This window comes from Polistes dominula, unplaced genomic scaffold (genome assembly GCF_049000335.1).
Source record: "Polistes dominula isolate Pdom_NZ unplaced genomic scaffold, Pdom_raw_medaka contig_373, whole genome shotgun sequence".
NCBI lineage: Eukaryota > Metazoa > Arthropoda > Insecta > Hymenoptera > Vespidae > Polistes > Polistes dominula.
The window spans coordinates 3,046,243-3,069,319 of NW_028300899.1; the positions used below are offsets into that span (position 1 = coordinate 3,046,243).

General features: G+C 30.7%; 1 protein-coding gene across 7 annotated transcripts in view; it reads left to right on the forward strand.

Annotated features, from left to right (window-relative positions):
• The first annotated feature begins 303 nt into the window (after positions 1-303).
• Positions 304-23,077, forward strand: part of KaiR1D (Kainate-type ionotropic glutamate receptor subunit 1D) — a 235,490-nt gene continuing 212,716 nt past the window's right edge. For 3 of the 7 annotated variants that reach the window (XM_015315562.2, XM_015315551.2, XM_015315581.2), the window contains exon 1: positions 305-1,190. The gene's annotated coding sequence lies outside the window, so the exon portion shown is untranslated. Of the gene's footprint in view, positions 1,191-23,077 lie in introns of all 7 variants that reach the window. The other 4 variants (XM_089179389.1, XM_089179390.1, XM_089179391.1 and 1 more) reach the window with 4 other exon arrangements.

A 23,077-nucleotide genomic window follows, 5' to 3' on the forward strand; every position in this document is an offset into this window, starting at 1 on the left:
TTAATCACATGCATGTCTTTCTCATAGCATATGTGTATTTGTGTATGTGTGTGTGTGTATATATATATGGAAAGAGTAGAGTGAATAAGTTAAAAGAGAAAGTAAGAGAAAGAAGATATGAAAGAGAAGAAATAGTAAGAAAGGTGGGAAAGGTGCATCCCTTGAATGAGCAAGTGAGAGAGAGAGAGAGAAAGAGAATGAGAAGGGTTGAGGGAGTAAAGGGGTAGGTAGATATGAGAGGGCGCCACGTAGGACGGTTCCGCGTCGTTCCACGGTTGCTACGAGCGGCGTCGGCGTCGGCGTCGTTGTTCGTCGTCGTCGTCGTCGTCGTCATCGTCGTCGTCGTCGTCGTCGTTGCCGTCATCAGCGTTGTCGTCGTCGTCAGCGTCGTCGTTATCGTCGGCGTCAGAGCGAACACGCAGCTGCCAAGGGCAGTCTCCGGTTCTCGGTCCAGTCTGCCATACGCCGTCGTTTCGTACGCACGAACGTTGAGCGCGCGCGCGTGAAATTCTATACGAAACGAAGAGAAAAAGATAGAAAAAGAGAGATAAGGGAGAAAAGAAGAAAGAGAGAGATTAAGAGACTGACGGACAAACATAAAAAAACACCGAGGATTTATTTAATATTTTTACGTATGAAGTTTCTCGTCCCTTTTGAGATTTTATCTTCTTATAGTATTTACTTTTGTTACCTTTCTATATAGCTTAAATCTTTTTTGTTTGTTTGGACTTAAATTTTTTTGTTTCTGATAATTTAAATTCTTTTTATTTTTAATTTTTGTATTATTATTAGTTATTATTGCGACGTGGAAATATCTTGTCGACGTATGTAACGCGTGTGAGTTTTCGTGAGGATTAGTTTTAAGTTTCACATATATGACAGATTAGAGGGTTTTTTATTTGAGATAGGAGTATAAACACGGTGATATATAATGATGATGATGATTGTGACTTATGTTAATTAGAGTTAAGTATCTTAGTAAAAACTAACGTGCGTTTATTTTTGTTGGAGTTTATTTGTTTTTCTTGTGACATTTTTGAAGAAAAGAAGAAATGTGCTATATCAATTGAGCTCGATTTAGTTACAAGGTTGCTGAAAGCATCTGTCAATCGTCAATCGTGTTTCATGTTTTCTTCGTGGAAGATTAGGATCGACCTTGTGATGCTGCTTTAAGAAAGAAGATTTCCAAGGTATGGAAATTGTCGTTTTATCTTTTTTTTTTTTTACTACTTCTTGTATTCTTAAAGTGCGACGATATCTTTGAAAAGGTGTGCCGAGAGTCGAAATGCGAGTTTCGTGAGTTTTTATTTATGGAACTCGTGTTATGGGTGTTGACGATTCTTCCCAAAGATTCCCACGAAATTTTAATATATTTATTTTTTTCGGTGAAGTTTTTAAAATGAACGTGCTTATAGATATTTATATTCAACTTGAATGAAATATTTCTGATCTTTCAATTGTATATGCTTTTATTTATTCTAAATAAAAATCAAAATATCGGAACGTGCATAAGTGAAATTTCGATCCCGTTTCGTCAACGTCGTAGCGAATAATCGTAGAATTATTAAATTCGATTCAAGTGTCATTGCGTTTAAAAGATGAGTATGCTGCGGTAGATTATTTTTAAATTTAGAAACGATCAAATTCGAAAGATATTTAAATACACGTTCCATCAATGTCAGGTTAAATTTAAAATCTCTCATCGCGTGGTGAATTTTTGTTTGATGAATGAATATTAATTTTTTATTCATAATTTTGAATTTCTGCGTTTCTCATTAATCGAAAATTCAGAGTTCATGTTGACAGATAGACGATGCATTTTGAAAGTGATTGGTTAACTCACTTCTCTTACGAGTTGCCATAGCCGCGAAATTTGAATCGTTTCGTTTCTCCAGGTCAGATTAGATTTCTCTCGTGTGTGTATTCGCGTGAAGGTAAACGAGACGTTATCATAGTTTGATTAGTTGAAACTCGAGTTCTCTTAGAACAGCAAAGTTTCAACATAGCTTTCGATGACATCGATAGTGAGATAGATCCCAGGGTTGATTCAACTCTCGAAATCTAATGATTCGAGTTTCATAGTAATTAGTGCAACGGCGTTTAGTATCTAAAAATTTGTTATATCGTCTTATTGATCTTCTCTTTTGTGATAAATAATTAATTGAGATTATCAGGAAATATTTATTAACAATTTCGTATAATAACTTGTGCATCGAATTTATACATCAACTTGTAAAGCTTAGATAGATAAGAAAAATCTTGGAATTTAAATAAACTGCTTATCAATAAACCTAAGTTGAAATTTTATGAGATTTAGATATCGTATAGCTTGTAGTATTTTTTTTTCCCCAATCACCAACGATCGTATTTGATTCTACGATAATCTTGAATTTAAATCTATAAAAGTATTTTATTAAGCAAATTTAAATATTGACTTGCACAAAAATGTTCGTTTCGAACAATGAAATCAAGTTTAAATTCAAACTCGAAAGACTTTTCTATATATTCCATGAAACACAAACACACACACAAACACACACGTGCATATACATACACACAAACAACAGCATACGAAGCAAATCTGTGGTAAATTGAGGTAGACCGTTCACTCTCGATCTTTACTCGAGTAAATAAATTTGGTGGTCCCATCGAGAGTACCTAGCTCCAAGACGAATTTCATTAGAGTTTTCCCAAAGAGATAAAGAAAGAAAGAAAGAAAATTTTATTTCTTTACCAGTAGGAAGCCCAAAGACGGTGATTCCAAGAGACTGAATCGTTTTCTCTTGGTCGTTTGAGACTTTGCAAAACGTTTAGAAGATTTCCATTTTCCTTGTGGTATTGCCGGACGTCGAAGAAGGTAAAAGGAGAGGTAGGTTAAAGATGGAATAAAACTGTAGTAAAAGAAAGACAGTATATATCTATATATATATATATATCTAGCAAGGTGGATTTGCCGTTTTACGGAATCGCTTTGCATTCCAATGAATATTAATTGAATGCAATTATTAAATGTAAATTCGAACTCGAACGGTCACCGTTTCGTCCTCCTTATTCTTCTCTAAACCTCTCATTCTAACTTTATGGAATAGTTAGACGGCCTAAACTTTCGCTAACTTTATATATAACACGTCCATATATATATACGTATGTATATATTTACATATATAATATACATAAAGGGGTAGGTCATTCAATTTAGAACACCAAAATATCTACGTTGTTTGGAGTTTTATAAACAAATTATTTACAACAAATATAAATTAGTTTTGAATTTTTATCGACATAATATTTTATCAAATAATTTAATTAACTTGTGGATTTACGTTTCGTTCATAATAATTTTAAGTATCATCGAATAAATATTATCTTTTGTTAGATAAAACGAATTTTAGAGTTAATATAATCGTAGTAATACTTTATGCATAAAAACAATATATCGTTGTTAAATTTTGTTAATATCTTCGTTGTACATTTAAGAAATTTAATTGCTTCTTATCTGAAGAATCTTAGATTTCTTAATCGAAAATTCTTTGGTTTTCGTTTGACGATTCGTAGTTTCTTGATTGAAGTTTCGTACGAGTTTTACTCGGTAGTCTACTTGCCACTTTCAGAAATCTTTCTTGTTCGAAGGCTGAATAAGAACGATCTGCAGTACGAATGCAGGATCACTAATGAATATGGAAGAGAACAAGTTAAAGCCTCCCCTTAAAACTATACTCGGAGAAGAATGATTTGCTATTGGTCGTAGATCTGTAGATGAGCTTTTTTTGTAGAAATACTTAAAAATATATGAACATCCATGCACTTCGTCTGAAGTGTATCTTTTTATTCTTCTTTTTACGGGTACGAGTTACCTTACCCTTATTCAATATTACCAAAGAGGTCATGTTTTTTTACCACATCTTTAGTGCCAACAGCATACGGTTTTTGTTTTTCTGAACGGGTTACTCATCCATTTTACTAATTGTGCACACGTTGTTTGACTTTAGTTATCTGACGGCAACTAGTAATCCAACATAACTAGTTCGTTGACTTCGTTCGTCTAAAATGACGAAAAATGATGTCGCAAATAAAATTTAGTAAACCTTTAACGGATTTAGTTCAAGTATTATCATTGTTTTATTGTCTGCTCGACATTATCTCGAATATTATCTGCACGATTGTAAACCAAAAAATGTTAATTAATGTAATAGTTTTTCTCATTTAATGATTTTTTTTTAATTTAAGCAAAAGCTTATCACGTTCTAGAGACAAAATATTTTTAACATTTACAAAATGGATGAGGATCAATTATCAGAGAAAGAAAATCTGAAAAATGGATAAGAAACGAAGCAATTGTATTTCAATATTAATATTTGTTGAAATTTTGTTAAATCATTAAGGCCTTATTCTATTTTGAACGCCTAAAAAAAACGCTATTTTTATGAATTTTTTTTTGAGAACATTAATATGTTTATTGATGTAAAACTTGTTTGGGTTGTTAAAAACACTCAAAAAGTATAAAAAAAAACTTTTTTTCTTTAATGATTGAAACACTTTTTAAGTACAAAAATAGCACTTAAACAGGAGTCCTCAAAAAACACGTGGGTGTGCGCTGTTGAAAAAATCTGAAGATCGGTCCATCTGAAACCAAAAAAAATCGAGTGGTTTTAGGTTTGTTATGCCAGTGGCTATATCCCATATCTCAATTATTAATTTTTATGCAAAAATAACAAAATGGCGGACAAAAAAAACATGTTTTTTTTTGTGATTTTTTGCCAAAAAATATAGTAAAAATTAGAATTTTGCAATAATCGAGGTACGGGATATAGCGATAGATCTAGAGAATTATTTTCAATTCAGGTTGATATCCTTTATTAAATATGCAAGCTGCAATGTATGTTGCAATTTCAACTATAACTTTTCCATTGAAACAATGTTTTGGCGCAATACTCCAGACGCATCAGTTGTAACTTTCGTTGTTGTTCTGAGTATTGCCGCCAAGACATCTTTGCAGCAATTATTCTCTTGTCAAGTCCTCGTAGATCGGTTTTAAAACCTTTTGAACGTCTTTAGAAAAAGCAAGACCGAACAATACATATGTTGTGGTCGAGCATCGGTTGATATTATCGTTTTTTACGAATATAATTCGATATAATTTTTATATAAACGAATGTAATTTCACGATATTTTTTGAAATATCATTTTTCTTTATGTGGTGTCGCATGTGTTTACATAGAAATCCGAAACCACTGAAAGGGCCCTATACTGTACAACGGTTTTCGTCGCGCTTCGTTTCACTAAGATCGATAGCGCATTAAAACAGGACATAAAATAAATAAAGAACTAAACATTAATTTTATCTTCTACGATAGCGTATTTAAACAGGAAATAAAATAAAGAAATAACTACATATTAATTTTATCGCCTACAACTACCGTATACGTGCTCTGGTACACGCAGTGGCTAGGCTAAAGTAGCGCGCTCAGATAGTAGCGTTGAAAAGGTACAGTTTAAATGCTCCGATTGTTCTAGAATTTTAACTATATATTCTTGCATATATTTACTTCCGAAAAATGCAAAAAAAAAAAAATTTCGAAATTTTGAAGGTGTCAAAGTAGAATAAGGCCTTAATATGTTTAACGCATAATATATTTTTTGCGCGTACATTTATAAAAATGTACTAGTCGTAAAAATGTTACTAAGAAAATAGTGATGATAAGAAAGTAATGCGTTCTTTTTTGTAATATTATGTATATATACATAGTACATGGGAGTATGTATATATATTCGATCGATGTCAATGTATAAACTGGCTTGGAAACTCCGTCAAAGTGCACTTCCTGATCGAAGTACTTCAGTTGGATTCCGGTCTCGTAGGGATTTTCTTGATCGAACGTCGAACATTGGCTAGTCTTTATTGCCCTTTTGTGTCAAAAAAGAAATCTAAAGTATTTCTTACAGATCCAAATAGAAGTTATTTATTTCTAAGTCTTTTTCGAACGTAATCGAATCAAGTATACTTCTCGTTACACTTTCTATCTTTCATTATACTGTCTTTTCCTTTTTCTTTATTTTTTTGTTCTCTAATTTTCAAATTATTCTTTCGATTCACAAAGTTTATAAATTTATACTGATGATTGTTATAAATTGAATTGGTGAATGTATAATAATGATTTAAAATTAATATAGAACGTCTCCAAGGTATTTTACATTCTCTTAACTTACATTGTTAAGAACTATTTCCGAAGTGGTCATTCATGCGAACATTTTCTCATTATTTCGTCCATTGAAACGTTTAACAAAGTACAAAAGAAGACATTGCTGTTTCTCTTGAAATTATTATTCCTAGCACTCGTTGATGTAATAATAATAATAATAATAATAATAATTATTATTATTATTATTATTAATATTATATATATATTATAATTATAAAAATAATAATAATTTCTATTACAATATATTGCTTTATTTTAATCATTCATGGTTATTTATCGATGCACACGTTATTCCCTTCGATATGAAATAAATTAACAAATAAATAAATGCTTAAATCATAAAAAAGAAGAACTGGAAGAAGAAAATGGACAGTGGTTCGTATCGAAACACTTACTTGTTATGTAATTTATCGCAACGTTTGGACAAAGCGATTTAAGTAAAAAAGAAAAAAGAAAAATGGAGTATAAAGTAAATCTACAAGTGCCCCTAGGCTTTTCTATGTTTTCTCATTTCATGGCTTTTAAGAAATGAAAAGAAGCAGAGAGTATGGTAGGCTGCATCTAAGTCGAGTTAAAACGAAAAGAATGTACAAGTTTACGTACGAGTTACGAATTAAAAGCGTACTTATTTTTTGCCCCATTTAGTTAATTGAACATTTCCTTCCTCGGGCACTGTTATATTATTCGACTAAAGAGATACGGACAATCGGGCGTTGGAATTTTTTTTTTAAACGATTATTAATTTTTTTTTTATTTTTCATATAATAATTGTAATAATGCAAATATTCCTAATTATCGATAATAGGATTGTACAATTGATATTTTTATTTTATTGTATTGCTATGCATGTTTTGTTTCTTTTTTCTTTTTTAAGAATAAAAAAGATATAATTAGATTATTCATATTCATTAATAAATTAATTTATTTATTTATTCATGCATGATAGTATATATGTGTAATATGATGATTGATAATGTATTATATTATTATGATTATTTTCTCATTGAATAATTAGATTATTAATAATGCAATCATTGAAAAGCAAAGGGTTGTTATTAATTATCGATAATAGGTAGTAGAATTTATTTTTTTAATCATTCTTCTGTTATAATATTATATATATATGTAGGGGAGTTTTAAGTATCGAAGTGTAAACACATAGATAAGTAGGTAAGCGACGAAAGACTAAAGGGAAAAGGACCCGATGGTCGAAATAAAGAAAGACGATGCGTGGTCTGTTCTTTGTAAGTTGAGTAAGTTGTGTGTGTAAGTCTGTGTGTGAGCTAGAAGGTTCTCGAGCGATATCGGTGATTTGTTTATTAGACCGAGCTTCTCGAAATTCGAGAACGGTTCCGAAGATGGTTTATCCCTCAGGGATGCAGGGTGGGGGAAGAGACTCATAAGGAGAGGACAGTCACGCGTGTGCGAGCGTGAAGAAGCGTATAGAAAAACGAGCGACGAGAGCGAGCGAAAAAAGCCATACGAGATGAGCGATTAGAGAGTGATTAGCGAGTGAATAGAGAGTTGCGGTAAGATTGCAGATGTTCGCGGGTTTCGTGCGTTTTGTGAAGTCAGAGTGAGTGTGAAAGATTGTGAATTGTTATTGTAGAATGATATGATTATACTTGTCGAAATAAAGAATATCTTCTATATCTTAAATGGTACCGGCAACACGGGGAGATTAGATATCCTTAGCCGGATATAGAACAATTGATTTCCCTACAAATATATATATTAAAAATTAAAATTATAATAGTTTCCTAACAACAATCTTAATTAATTATTATTGTTATTTTCTCAAACGAGATAAGTTTAATGTACTATATATATTATTTAATAAATAATTTATTATTATAAAGTATTAAAAGTTTTTTTGCAAATGTTAGAAGTTAAGACGATTCTATTAAGAAAGTTAAAGTAATATTTAATATACGCATGAACGAAGGAATCCTTAAGTAAACGAAGAAGACCCATATCCAGTTATCACATAGTCGATCTAACGGACAATATATCTCTTTGCTTAACGTAAACTTGCAAGGATGCACTACAGACTACTAGTCTAGTAGAATAACTTCAGTTAACTAACTCGATAATTCTCTACGGAAGACGATGGAACATTAAGCCAGTTTTGCGCCTGGAGATAGGCAACAATCTACTTGGATCTTAAACGGTTGATCCTAATGATCGATAAATTGTATTCTTCATGTTAAACAAATAAGGAATAAATATATTATCGAATTAATAATAAGAAGAAATTGTATTATTTATACAAATTTGAGATCGTTGATATAAGTTATTCGTAAATAAATATTATATATAAGAAAATGATTGTTTTTTTATTAAGATCTAAATTTACAATGATCAGATAAAATGTTAATTTAAGGCCTTTTATTTATTTAATTTATTTCGAAGATATAATTTTTGATTCTATTCGATTTATTTTATCTACCGTTTTATTTTACTTTTTTTCTCGCGTTTAGATTTATTTTACCTTTAAAAAAGTAAAAACAAAAGAAAATACGTTCGCGTGTACAGAGTACAACGCTGTTGTCGTTGAATTGCACGATGTTACCGTGCCACGAATATTCGACAACAAGAACTAGTAGCGTAAGAGATCCCAGACCATACGATATTCGATCGTACGAGCAACTGCGTCCATATTGTAACTATAGTTCGTAGCAATTTGCCGAGATTGCTATGTTCGATCGGAAATAGTGAGAGAAAAAAAATTGGTCCAGGTGGGTAGATAGATAGATAGGTAGATAGATAGAAAGATAGATATTATGACAGATACGATGGTGGTAGTCATCGGTTAAGTGGAACGGAAAAAGAGGGTACGAAAATGATAGAGATGAAAATGTAAATTGAAATGTTGTAAGAATAACGATAATGTTAGTAGCTGACAATAATGGTAAATTGATAAATTAGTATTAGTAATTAAGAATAGTTTGCAATTAAAAAAAATTTTTTCTTATATCTCCAACATCGTTGGTTTCATCAATCAAATTTTTCTTTAACTCGCATAATTTTTTACGTAAAACATTACTATTATTATATTTTATTTTTATTCTTATTCTTATTTCATTTATATAAATACATATACGTTTTGATATTTATTCTCCTTACAGTTTCTATTTAAATATGAATATGTATAATTAAGATATATATCATAAATATTCCTTAATGTATTTTTATTAATTATATATTTTATATTTAATTATTTTCTTTAGCTTAACACAACTCATGCATAACACAAAAAGATATCTTATATGCTACCTGACCCATATAAAATACAAGAAAAATTAGAAAAATACGTAACATATTGAAAAAAGAAAAATATAAAGGGTTAAAAAAAATATAAAGATATTTGATTAAGATATATTATAGAATCGTAATATTTTTATTCGACTTATTTCTTGTCGACAAGCTTAACGAGAACTCATTTAAATTTTCTCCCATTGTCTCAGCAATTCGACAAGAGTCCAAGATAATTTCATTTGGACGATTGACGTGTACGGATTTACATCGTCAATGTCACCAGCAAGAACGTTTCTCAATTGGACGGATGAGCTTCGAAAATGTTCTCTCTGATATTTCTTATCGAAATATTTGATTTTTACGTTATTATCTTAAAATATATACATATATGTACCATTACGTTATTCGATTCAACTCATCAAATTTTATCCATCGCATTACTCGAGTTTAATCGTTCGACGAGTATATTCCATTTAAAAGATGAAATGAAAAAAGAAAAAAATAGGAAACAAAATATTCTACACAGGACATAAATCACGTTTAAACGAACATTACCGAAAAAATTCGCGTAATTTTACGTGTTACAAGCACGAACGAACAAAAGGGTCTCTCCAGACCCTTTTTATCCCTAATCTTTAAACCTAGGAACGAAAATCGTTTAACGCGTCGTTTAACCTTTTTTTTTCTTCTCCCAAAGGGAAAGGAAGGAGGATAAAAAAATATAAAAATAGGAAAAAGATAAAACAAAAGCCAAAAAAAAGCAAAAAAAAAAATAGAAAAGGAATAGGAAAAAGGGAAAGGCATCGTTTCGAAGGGGCGGAAGTCATCCTTTTGTTTTATTTTATTATTATTATTATTTTTTTACTTTTTTTTCTGTCTGTCTTTCATTTAACGTGCGTGCAGCATGCGTGCGTGTAGTACACGTCGACTAAGCAGACTTTTCTCTCAACTTTTTTTTTTCTTTTTTTTTTCAACCTTTTCCTGGGCTTTGCCCATTTCTACATCCCTAGCAGCCTCTATCCCTTCCCTCCCTCCTTCCTTCCCGTCTCATTTACTTCTCCTCCCTGCAGCCCCCTTTCCCTATATCCACCACCACCACCACCACCACCACCACCACCCTCTGTCTCGTACCCGCCAAAAGAGCTTAATTGAATTTCTCTTAATTAACTACCTTCGTGGCGCTACGATAATTGCCATGCACGAACTCACCCATTATCGTAATTGTGGGTCTAATTAATGTTGCTTGGATGTTATTCGTGCGTACGCCCAGACTCCGTGGCAGATTAAATCTTTTTTCTTTTTTTTTTTTGTTTTTCTTTTTCTCCCTCTTCCGTTTTTTATATTTGTTTTCTTTTTCTTTTTTTCACTATTTTACAATATTTTATTTTTATAATTTTTCCTTCTTCCTCTTCCATCTCCTCATCCTTATCCTTATTCTTATCCTCATCCTCGTCATTTTTCTTTCCTGTAAATTTTGTCGAACAATTTGTAAAACGTTTTTTTACCTTTAAAAATGATTAAGCAACGATTGGTGAAATTTGAAGAGTAATAATTCATTTTGATAGCAATGATATTTTTATTTTATTTATTATTTTTCTTTTTTATTTTGTATTTAGATTTATGTTAAATTTCATTTTACGAATGATGTTCACTTTATTATATTATTTATGATAGAAAATCACGAAGTTATTCGAACTATTCGATTTTCTATACAATTTTCAGACGAACGGAAATGAAACCAAAAATAATGGATTATACCTCGTCAAGAATTTATCGGAAATAAAACAATATCTCTAATAAAACGTTAATAATATTTCATAAACTTCGAGATAAGCTTCGATTTTATATATATATATATATATATATATATATATATATATATATATATGATATTAAATCGAGAATTTTCATTAAAAATAACATTGAGAACATACCACTGCGAGTCAAAAGAAAAGCATGATCAAATAAGATACCTACTAGCGATTTCAAGTAGATAAAAAGAAACTCTAGACGTTTACTATCCTCCCCTCTACTCCCCCAACCCTATATATATATATATATATATCGTTTTACTTTAGTAGCCGATAAAGGAAACAGAAATAAAATAAAATAAAATAAAATTAAAAAAAAGGAAAAAGAGAAAAAAAAAGAAAATACAATAGAATGAAGGAAAGAAATAAAAATAAAAATAAAATGAAATAAAATACAGAAGAAAAAAAAAGAAAGAAAAGGAGGATAAGAAAGAAGAAGCTTGGAACGTTACTTTAAGTGTTCGAATGGGTTACACATACACTCATACGTATAGGAAAGAGTTAGATGCACCTTCACGATAGAACAAATAGTGAAAACGACGAGGTTCGACGAGTGTCTAGATAGTAATGGACGATTACAAGTGAGCGAGTGAACTAGAAAGAAAGAAAGAAAGAGAGAAAGAGAGAGATGGAAACACAGGGTGGATTGGGAGAGGCAGAGGGAGTAAATGGGGGAAGGGATAGGTGGTTCGGGAGAGGTGGTGTTCAGAGTCACACGGAGAAAGAGGAAGAGGGAAGAGATTTATGAGACCGCAGGAATTGTGCAGCACGTAACTGGAACGAAAAAAGGACTCGAAACTATTCTCGCTACGTCGTGGTTCGCCCGTTTGCAGAAACATCGATTATATACGACTAGAGTGAGGTACAAGGGGGGTTGGGAGAAGTGGGTGGTCGGTAGGAGTCAGGTATGGTGGTAGGTAACAGAGTATGGGAGATTTGATGAAACCTATGGTTGGGAGAATACGGTTGACCGAGTTAAAATGTGCAACAAAATTTTTACGAATTTACATTCGTATACAGTAGATGTGTTCCTTTGTTTTCTATTTCAAAATGTGTTACATTTTGTTTAATTTTCTTCTTTTGGTTTTGTTTTTTCTTTAGGCCAAGGGGAAGAAGAAAAAGGGTTCTTTTTCAAAACGAATAAGTTCGAATGGAAAAGATTTGTAATTCTCTTGTCGTAGAATAAACATTCATTTTTTAAATTTTAATTTTTTTTTCTGATTTAATTTTATTTTTCGAATTATTATCAAAGAAGGGAGAGAATGGAAAGAAAGAGCTTGAGAAAAAGAAAGAAAGAGAGGGAAGATATGATGATGAATTATGCGATTTAATTTTTCACGATTTGAAGAAATAATCGAGTGAAGATTTACCGAGAGAATGGAACGGATGCAAATATTTGGACGACGGTTTAAAAGAGTATCCGATTCGTTCGGTGAATAATGTTTTTTCTATTTCTTTTTTCTTCTTTCCTTTTCTCTTCTTTTCTTCACTTCTTTCTTATCTACTTTCTGCTCGATAAGTGGATTCCTCTTTCTTGTCTACGCGATTTCCGTTTGATTTTCCATTAATCTTTGGAATTCTCGAAGAGAAGAAAGGTAGTACACGTTACTGAATTGTTGTATTTCGTCCAGTTCATCTCAAATTGAATTCATTTTTCTTTCTTTTCTGAGTAAACGAATTTGAACAAACTCATGCAATTTTATTTATTTTAATCTTCGTTCCTTGGATAAAATATTATATTTACAAACAGTATTTTTATAATACTATCGTTACTTCATAGGCCGTTTTATTTTTTCTTTTATCTGCTACGCTCAATATTTTTCTTTTTTTTTTTTTTTTTTTTATATATGAGAGTTTATTTGCAATCTATTACAAAGTAACAATAAGCAAATTTGTAATATTTTTCTAGCCGAAGGTTTATATCAAGTAACTCGATATAATTTTATTATCTAAACTAAAGAAACAGATTACAAATATTTTCTACAGACGCTCGGTATTGTTCACAGATAAAAGGTACGCATAATCTTAAGTAAACATCCTAGAGATTTCATTTCGTATTTATAAGATTGATCGGTAACGTAAAAGAATAAATTTAAAGATAAACGAATTTTAGAGTAAGAAGATTATTATTATTACCCGCGATTACAAATATTTAATTTGTGTTGATAGAAGCATATCTAAAGGATTATTTCACCAGTAGTAGAAAAAAGTAAGTATCTTGTTTTAATTCTTTAATTGTCTATTTTCACGAACACTGAATATAAAATCGAAAAATAAAAGCGAGCTTGAGAGAAACAAAAATTGGTTTTTTTTTCAGGCTCAAAATTTTTTAATCCACCCATATATGATATACATTTTTTTCTCTATTATTTAATAATCAATTAAAATTTAAAAATAATATGAAATAATAATAAAATTTTAACTGTGATAACTTTAAAAGGTTAAATATATCTCGTTCAGGATAATTACCATTATCGATGAATCAATATTTCATGATATTTTAAGAATTTCGTTAATAATCACCGATTCGATTTCTTTAATTAATGTCATTCGATAATCTTCTCGTGTTTGACCAATACAACAAAATCATTTAATTAATTTTTAATCACCATATCCATTCAGAATTTCTCTCTCACACTCTTTCATACACTCTTTCATTTTTGCGTACAAAAATCTCTAAGCTTTTCATTTCGAATTTAACCTAACAAGTTAATTGCTATCAAACCTTCCATGAGCATCCAAGTATTTTATTAATCATATTAATATCATAATAATTACAACATAAATGAGTATTAATTTATCGTAAGACGTTTAAGATTAACCATAAATTGTTTTATAAAGAATTATAGGAATATCGAACATCATTGTAACATTACCGTAATATTACAAGTTATTATTATTATTAACAATGCAGATTATTAGCCGGGTTTCTCATTAAGTGTAATTAGTATTATACGTTGCGATTGTTAATACAAATACGATCGGATCTCGTACATAAGTATAATGGAAAATCAAACGAAAGATAGATTACTATTGTTGAATTAAAAGAGAGAGAGAGAGAGAGAGAGAGAGAGAGAGAGAGAAAGAGAGAGAAAGAGAGAGAAATAGAAAGATTTCAATACAAACGAATACTATATAATAAATTCTGATTATATATTTTTATCTTCGTTTGTACGCTAACGTATTTAAATATTTGTATATGTACTATAATTCCAGTAAAATTTGATGTAAGTGAAAAGGAGAACGTGAAAAATATTTTGTACGAATTCACTGAAAACTTAATCCGATTTGAATGTCGAAAAATACATCGAATAGAAAAAAAAAAATAAAAAAAGAAAAAGAAAAAATAAAATACAAAAATGATTGACATAGTAACGCATTTTGTTCGTTGTTTCTTTTTTTTTTAATTCGAAATTTACACAGCTGATTTAACGTTTTAGTTACGGTAGCTTGGTTAAAGATTAAAATATACGTACACGCATATGTATTTTTATATACGCATAAATGTATGCATAATTAATGCATATGTATGTGTGAGATGTGGGTGCGTATGTTTCCGTAATATAGCGACATCGGAGTGAAATGTTCAATTTATTTATTTAACGTAGGTCAAATGTAGTCGTAAATAAAATTTACCTTAGCGATTGCCATTTTCCGGACGTTTAAATATGTAAATTATTGACAAGCTATAATTTCGTCAGCGGTTGACATCGTTGAACGTTGTCGTTGTCGTTGTCGTTGTCGTTGTCGTTTTCTAGTCGTTCGATCGGATTAGAAAAATGAAGAACGTGCCGAAGGTTTTAAAGCTTTTCATGTACAACGTTGAGCAACGGTTTTGAATAAAAAAAAAATATATATATATAAAAAAATAAAAAGATTAAAAAATAAATGGGGAAGAGAAGACAGATACATGAAGAAAGAGAAGGATAGATTAACGGACATAAAAAGAGAGAGAAAGAGAGAGAAAGAGAGAGAAAGAAAGAAGACAGTAAATTCTAATTGAAATTCCATTCGGAATTCTCAAAGAAAACGAAAAAGAGAAAGAAGATGAGTAAAAAGCAGAAGAAGAAGACGAAGAACAAGAAAATGAAGGGACTTAAAAAAAAAGATGATGAAGATGATGAAGAAGAAGAAGGAACGGAAAATATAAGCTGCGTAGAAACGTGATCCTTTAGAAGATGAAATGAAATATTCTATAAAAGCGTACTAATTCCTTGACTAATTAGAAAAACGTTTTGCGTACAAAATGTAGCGAAAAGTAGTAGTCGTCTAAACCGAGTTGAATCATGATGATGAGAAGACATGCTGGAAACCACCGGTAGTATCAGTAGCAGCAGTAGCTTAGTAATAAGAGCAGCCAACAACTATAGCAACTGACTTGTTTGAGTTAGTGCTTGTGCTTTTTACAGAAGATCTCGTCAAAGAGAAGAAAATTCTTTCGCTTTTATACTTGTGGTCACCGACCAACTTTTACATTTTTAAATTATCCTTTTCTTTTCCACATCTCCTTTTCGAGAACATGCGTGTAAAAGTAGAGAATATCTCTTTTTTTTTTTTGTTAATTAGTTTCTACTTATTGTTATTATTCTTCTTTCTTTTTTTTTTTTAAATTTTTATACCGATAGGAGCATATATTTCTTTTATTTTTCGTTTCTCTTATTAATATTAAATCTATCACGTAAGTTTATCTATACTTATTTATAATGTGACAAACCTGCAATATAATAATAAATTAAAAATTTTGAAGTATAGTTAAATGAAAAAAAAAAAAAACAAACAAAGAAACAGATAATGTTATTGAAGGTGGGATTTTCATTCCAAAAAGAAAAATCTATTGTATATGAATGATCTCGTAATAAATTTAATATTAGATCGTACGTTTTGTTATTGACTTAAACGTGTTAGTATTCTTATTTCCTTGAGATATATTTTTCGTCAGACTATACTTTCTCTCTTGAGTTTGCTGTTATTGTATCGTCGAAGGTTGGTAGAAAGAACTCGTCAAAAATTTACTTGCAATTTCCGACCGGCGTTTACAATTTCTCTCTCCCCGAGCCACAGTTTCCGACTTTTCGATAAAGCGAGCCTGGGTCAGTTGCTTTCAAGTGTGTAGTAACATAACGTTGTTATTGTACTTATCCCATGTTTATATTGGTTTCTCTGTATTTATGTATATGTATGTGTGAGTTTGTGTTTGTATGTGCGTGTGTGGAAATAATATAATCTATTATAAAATAGTGAAAAGAAGAAAAGTGTAATCACGATTTATCAAATTTCAACTCTTTCGATCGTTCAAACAAATTGAAAATTTTCAATGATAACGAGTTTGACAATTATTTTTCTTTCCAAAAATATATTATTAACGCCTACGCTTGGACAATTTTCGCAGCGATGACGTCAAATAATACGGAAGTAACGAAACGTTCGTTATCATTAATCATTTCAACAGCTTCTACCCGGTATCCATAGATCAATCTTTCTACTAGACTAAATATAATATAATATAATATGTATATATATAGATTTTTTTTTTAATCAAATTTTATGTTGCTGCTTCGTAACAAGAATTTGACACGTGACAAAAATAACTTTTTGATGTATTAACTTTCGAAAATTTATATTCTAACGTGCACACATTATTTTTGAATTTTTTGAAAAACAAAATAAAATATTATATTAATATATAAAAATAAATATCAAAAAATTATTGAAACAATGATAAAATATTAAATAATAAAAAACAATCATTCATCTATCAAAATTTCTTTTACGTTAATCGTCAATTTCATTGGAACACATTATTTTTATTTAGTTTTCAATATTTTTGCCTTCTTATTTAAAAATAATCGATCGTATTTTGCGAACGCGATACGCTCTGTATTTGGATACTATAAAATGAAACAATATCAGTGTTAAATAAAACGTAGTGCGAAATAAAATAAATAAATAAAGAAATCGTTTTGTAACGTCCATTAAATGTCGTCCGTTCATCGACATCGAAAACTGTTTTATCCAGCGCGACCTTTGAAAATGATGTTAAAGGGGACAAACAAAAAATTAAAAAGAAAAAATAAATAATTACAAAAAGAAACGGGGGGGGGGGAGCATAAACAAAACCAAACAAAACCAAACTAAACAAAAAGGACAAGGAAAGAACGAGAGAAAGAAAAGATAGTCCCAAGCTCGCATAATGCTACGTCAAATATTCCCGTAAAATAGCAACAATAAGTCGACGTCGGGCCATCTGGGTCGGCTGTAAAATAATACATCTCGGGGCACACGCAGGTTGGGTTAAAAAAGGCCAGGGGAAGAGGGCCGGGGTTGGTTGGTTGGTTGGTGGGGCCAAAGGGGCGAAAAAGTGGGAAAAGAGTGGAAGGGTGGAAAAATGTTGGGGGCAGAAGGGGAATGGTTGGTTGTGGTAGCCAAGTTACGGGCACAAGCTCGCGTCGAGAATTGCATTATTCTCTGGGTAAAGGTCTTTTCATTTTTTGCCTTCTCATTATTTTATTTCAGGTGACTGCATGCAGTAAAAAGTCTCATGTCTCATCGTTCCCTCGTTCCTTTTCCAGTTCTACTTTCTTTTTTTTTTTTTCTTTTCTTTTTCTCTCTTTCTCTTTCTCTCTATCCTACCTTCTGTACATCTCTGCCTCTTCTTCTTCTGTTTCTATCTCTTTCTATCATCCCCCTTTTCAAACCACCCCCTTAACCAAACTAGACTTTCACCAACAACTAAGTTTGAACCGCTTGAAGGTTTCTTTTTTCTTGTGATCCACCTTGTTCACTAAATTGTGATTCCTTGATGTTAGAAACGCTATAAAAAAAAAAAAAAAGACAAAAAGAAATCACCTGGATTTTTCTCTTTCTCTTGTTCTTCACTTTGTTCTTTTGTTTTTTTGTTTCTTTTAAGTTAAAAAAATTCACCTGGCCTTTGTCAAGTTAAAACTCTCATGGTATTATACTTTTAGATCACTTTTGATATTCTACTTTTCGAAAGATATGACAGGTTTATAAGTCCCTTCTTTTTAATTCTTTCGCATTTCTACGAATTAATTTTTTGTGAAAAATAGTTTAGAGTTAAGATGGCGTACAGAGCTAATAAGAAACTTCAAGATTATACGTTTTTACTCTTTGAGTATAATATTTTTTTTTTTATTCCTTTCCACTTCATTTTTTTATGATTTTTATTAGAATTTAATTGTCGACTTCTTTTTTTTGTTTGTTAATTACTAAGAAAGTTATAAAACAATGAAGTTGAATTTTATAAATCTTGAATAAAAATTTCTTACGAGTAATTTATCTTTGCAGCACCAACATGAAATTTTATATTTCGTAAAAGATAAATAAAACATACGTTTATCACGTGATAAAAGTGCGCTAACGTTACACATGCGTCGTTAAGTTTGCGGGACTGAAAGAGATAACGAAGAGATTATACTAGAGAGAAGAAAGAGACGAAGAAGGGGGAGAGGAGGGGGGGGGTAAGAAGTGAGGGAAAGAAAAATGCGAAAATAAGTAGGATTTCGATGGTAAAACGAGGAATTAAACTTTTTCGTGAAGGGGTCAACAACTAGTTCGTTCATTCGTTATAAATGAATGAAAACTTTTTCTGTCATTTGTATAACAGCCATTTTGCAGTATTATAAAAATATACTAAAAATAATACTTGAAGATACATTTACATATTTTTAACAAATCTTTTATCAATCGTATGTCATTAAATAAATTGTTGGTTTATTTAATTGAAAAAAAAAAAGAACGAATAGTCCTCTTAAATATTTTTTATTCGTTTTATGCATTCCGTATAATTTAAACAATATACAAAATTATATTATATATTGTAAGAATAAAATTGAAGTAAAGATTTATTTTTTTTCAGATACGAAAAAAATAAAATTTCATAAAGGATTTAATTAGACCGATCATTGACTGAATAAAAAGAATTTTTAAAAATATATGAGCGGTTTTATTTGTGTTAAAAGACACTCTTTACTAAAAATATTAATTTAAAATTATCAATGTTTTTCTTTTTTAAGTTTAATTATATTTAAAAGTGACATAAGTACATGCTATTGTTTTCAAAAGTTTTAGTTTAGTTTTATTTATAAATTTGAAATGTTCAGAATCTCAATAAAGGAAAATATATGTATTACCTGTTAAGAGAATATTTTCAAAAATATTGTCAAATGCAAAAGCTTAAATATTATATTTCGAAATGAAGAAATGCAGACTTAAACCACTTTCAAATATAACAGTACATATACATGTATAAAAGAATGGAGTTAAAGCAGACAATTTTATAATGATCATTATATTCTCCTAGAACTTAAGAGAGTTAACGTTTCCTTAAACTCTTTTTCTACATAATACTTCATCGTTAGAAGTAATTACGGTCGCAGCTCGTTTTCTATCTTTTTATGTTTCCTCTTTTGCATTCTACACTTGAGACGAGAAAGGGTGGCTGACTCCTTTTCTATTTAAGGATACTTTTATCGAGCTTTACTCAACGAAACTGCTCTCTTGCTCTCTCACTCTTTCACCCTCTCATTCTCTCTCTCTTTCTTTTTCTACTTAATCTTTCTCTCTCTTTTGTAAAAATCTTGAAGTTTGGTTATCCTGTAATTAGTAGTAGATCGTACCAGGTCGTACTCTAGTATTAGTACTACTTTCCACAAATTACTTCTTTCTTTCATTCAATGATGGATAAACGGTCAGCACCGAGAAAAAGAAAGTTTCTATGAAAGAAAAAAAAAAGAAAAAAGAATCACCTAAAATCAAATTAATCAAATTAAAATCATGATAGGTTAACAATAATAATATATTGTATGGAGATACGCAAATTATTACTATTAAAATACATCTACACATATTATAATACACAGTAAATTCATTGAAACATTTCTAACACGTTAAACATATTAAAGATAAAGATCTAGCCACACACACACACACAATGTTATACACATAAAATTAATCCAATGAAATAGAAAGACAAGTTTTTGGTTCGAAAGAAAGATTAATTTTTCCGATCGATTAATTCAATTTGCTCAATTGATTTTCGATCTATCGATTAGTTTACTAAATAACATATTTCAAGTGTGTAGAAAATCAAGCGAAGTCCGATAGCTGTTAACTTCTCTTCGTGTATGTGTCAATATTTGTGAATGTGTATATATATATTTAGGTATGTATGTATGTATGATGTATGTAAGTAAGTATGTATATGTATTTGAAGGTATCCATCGAAAGCGAAGAGGAGTGTACCGCGACAAGCAACTACGGAAGTACGTACTCGAAGTTACGAGCTTTCTACAGTACCGGACGGCCCTTGTAACTTGCCACGTTCCTTTCTCAGTTCGCCCGAGTACCTTGAGTAAACCCTTTTGCCCTTTGCCCTTTGCCCTTTGCCCTTCAAAGTTTGTCTCTCTATTTGCTTCGAGACTATGACAAGCTTGTTCTTTTTCTTCTTTTTCTTCTTCTTCCTCTCATTGTTAAAAGCTTAATCTTTATTATCACACTCTTTTACACTTCATTTGCTCTTTCTATTATTTTTCTAAGTTCAAAAAACAATGAAGGAAGAATTTAGAGTATATAGTTTCAACAAAATTAAACAAATCAATTGTTCGTAATAATTTTGATTATATCGAAATGGGTCAAGATTTTTTAGATCGTTTTAAAAATATATTATTTGTTCTTAATTCTCTTCTAAGTTAGTTGTTAAATTTTGGACATGTAGTATTAAGCATTCAATAATTATTTTGAAAAGTTTCTGAAACCGTAATTGATTTTAGAAATAAACCAAAAGAAAAAAGGATTTCACTAGTAAATCGATTATGGATTGATTCGTAGTTTTGTTCAAACTACGGAAAAGAAAAAGAAAACAATACAAACAAAAAGAAAACATTTATATTTCTTGTTGACCGGAAAGTCTGGTCTATGGGAAAATCGTCCATTACGTTTTAAATCCTCTAACAACTATTACTCTACTCTTCGTTAATGCTTTCGATGATACACGCACGAGTTATTTCAACGAGTAATAGCACTCTCTCTCTAGAATCGACGATTTAACTAATTCCAAACGTCATCGCATACGTGTATATATATAGATATCTACCTTTCTATGTATCTACATATCTATCTATCTTTGTATCTATTTATCTATCTATCTATCTATCTATCTATCTATCTATCAGTGATAACGTTACACGAATGTGAGAATATTTTGAGTCAGTTTTTATGTCGAGTATCAGGCACGTCGAGTATAATTCCCGTGTTCTGCGTACGGTAAATCGAAATTCCCGGACGGAATAACGTGAATAGTGTGGTAAAATAAAATTATAAAAAGAGAGAAAAATGAAAAAATAAAAAAAGTAAAAAAAAAAAAAAAACGCCAGTGAGAACACGTAATAACGTGAACGAGCTAGCGAAATGCGGAACATTGTTAGAAGAATACTATAGCCTATTTTCATTTATTCTTTTTTTTTTCTTTTTTTAGTTTTGTTTTTTGCGCTAGTGCAAGAGTATTTGAGGACCAACGAAACGTGCTCGAAATGTAAATTTTCTAATTACTTTCTAACTGGCTTGTTTACAGCCAGTGAAATATTTATTCCGCGAAAGATACGAATTTCTCCCCCCCTTTCCCCCCTTTATTCGTTTTTTTAATTTTTCTTTCGATTTTATTCCAGATACCAAAATGAGAAAGGAAGAGAGAAAGAGAGGGAATGTTTGCATTCGTAAGGTCTCTTTTTTATGGTTTTTTTTTCAAGACTCACAAACGAAAGAAATATCATCTCCCGTTCTCTCTCTCTCTCTCTTTCTCTCTCTCTCTCGTTTATTTTCCATATGAAGGTATGTATTTTTTTTTTATAAATATTATATTAGTTGTTATATTTACAATGCATGCACGCTGCCGTGCGAGCTTGAAATTACAACATTTACATTTTTTAACAATATCAAACGTATATTAAATGGTCGAAATAAATCTGTTCCTTTATTTCCTGCGATATTAATTCTTCCTAACGGGAAAATTTGTATTTCATTTAACACATTATAAATGTGCGTGACATATTTCTATTATATATATAGCATATATGTTTACTATATAACATATTTTTCGACAAATATAAAATTACATTCATACACACGCGTCAACCATATTTTCTGCGAGGTTGAAATAACGTTTATTTTTTTATTTTTTATTTTTTTAATGAGAATCCTGTTATTTTCACCCTGCCCTTGCGATCGTTAATAGAAATGTTTTTTCTTCTTTTTTTATTCAATTCATTCAATTGGATTTTTTTATCCTGTGAATGGACACGAGCAAACATTTGTTCGAGTCAGAAGGAACGTTAGCGATTCTAGGGATCGTGAGAGTTTCATTTGATTTCGACTACGAGTACTAGTTCTTCCCTTGCCCTCGCATCCACCCCTTGTCACCCCTTTCCACTCGCCCCTCCCCTCTTTGCAAGCTTTGCATAATTTACGAAGCGAAGCTAGAGCGTGACGAATAATAGGAACAACGAGAAATACGATCGGTACGTTCCGGGTTCGATACGTTTTCGTTCGTCGATCGAACGAGGATTGGTCAAAGGATGGTTGAATCGATTATGAACATTCGTGCGAAATACTACGTGTCGGTGTGAGAATAATAATTGATAAATCGATAAGAAATTCCGTGAAAAGAAATTCAACGTCTTGAGGAAGTTGTCTGATTCAATACGGACTTTTACTACTGAATTTTACTACTGAAGATATATCAAGTGATACGAGAGTAGTAAATGTCAGACGATTGATATCAAATATGATTTATCA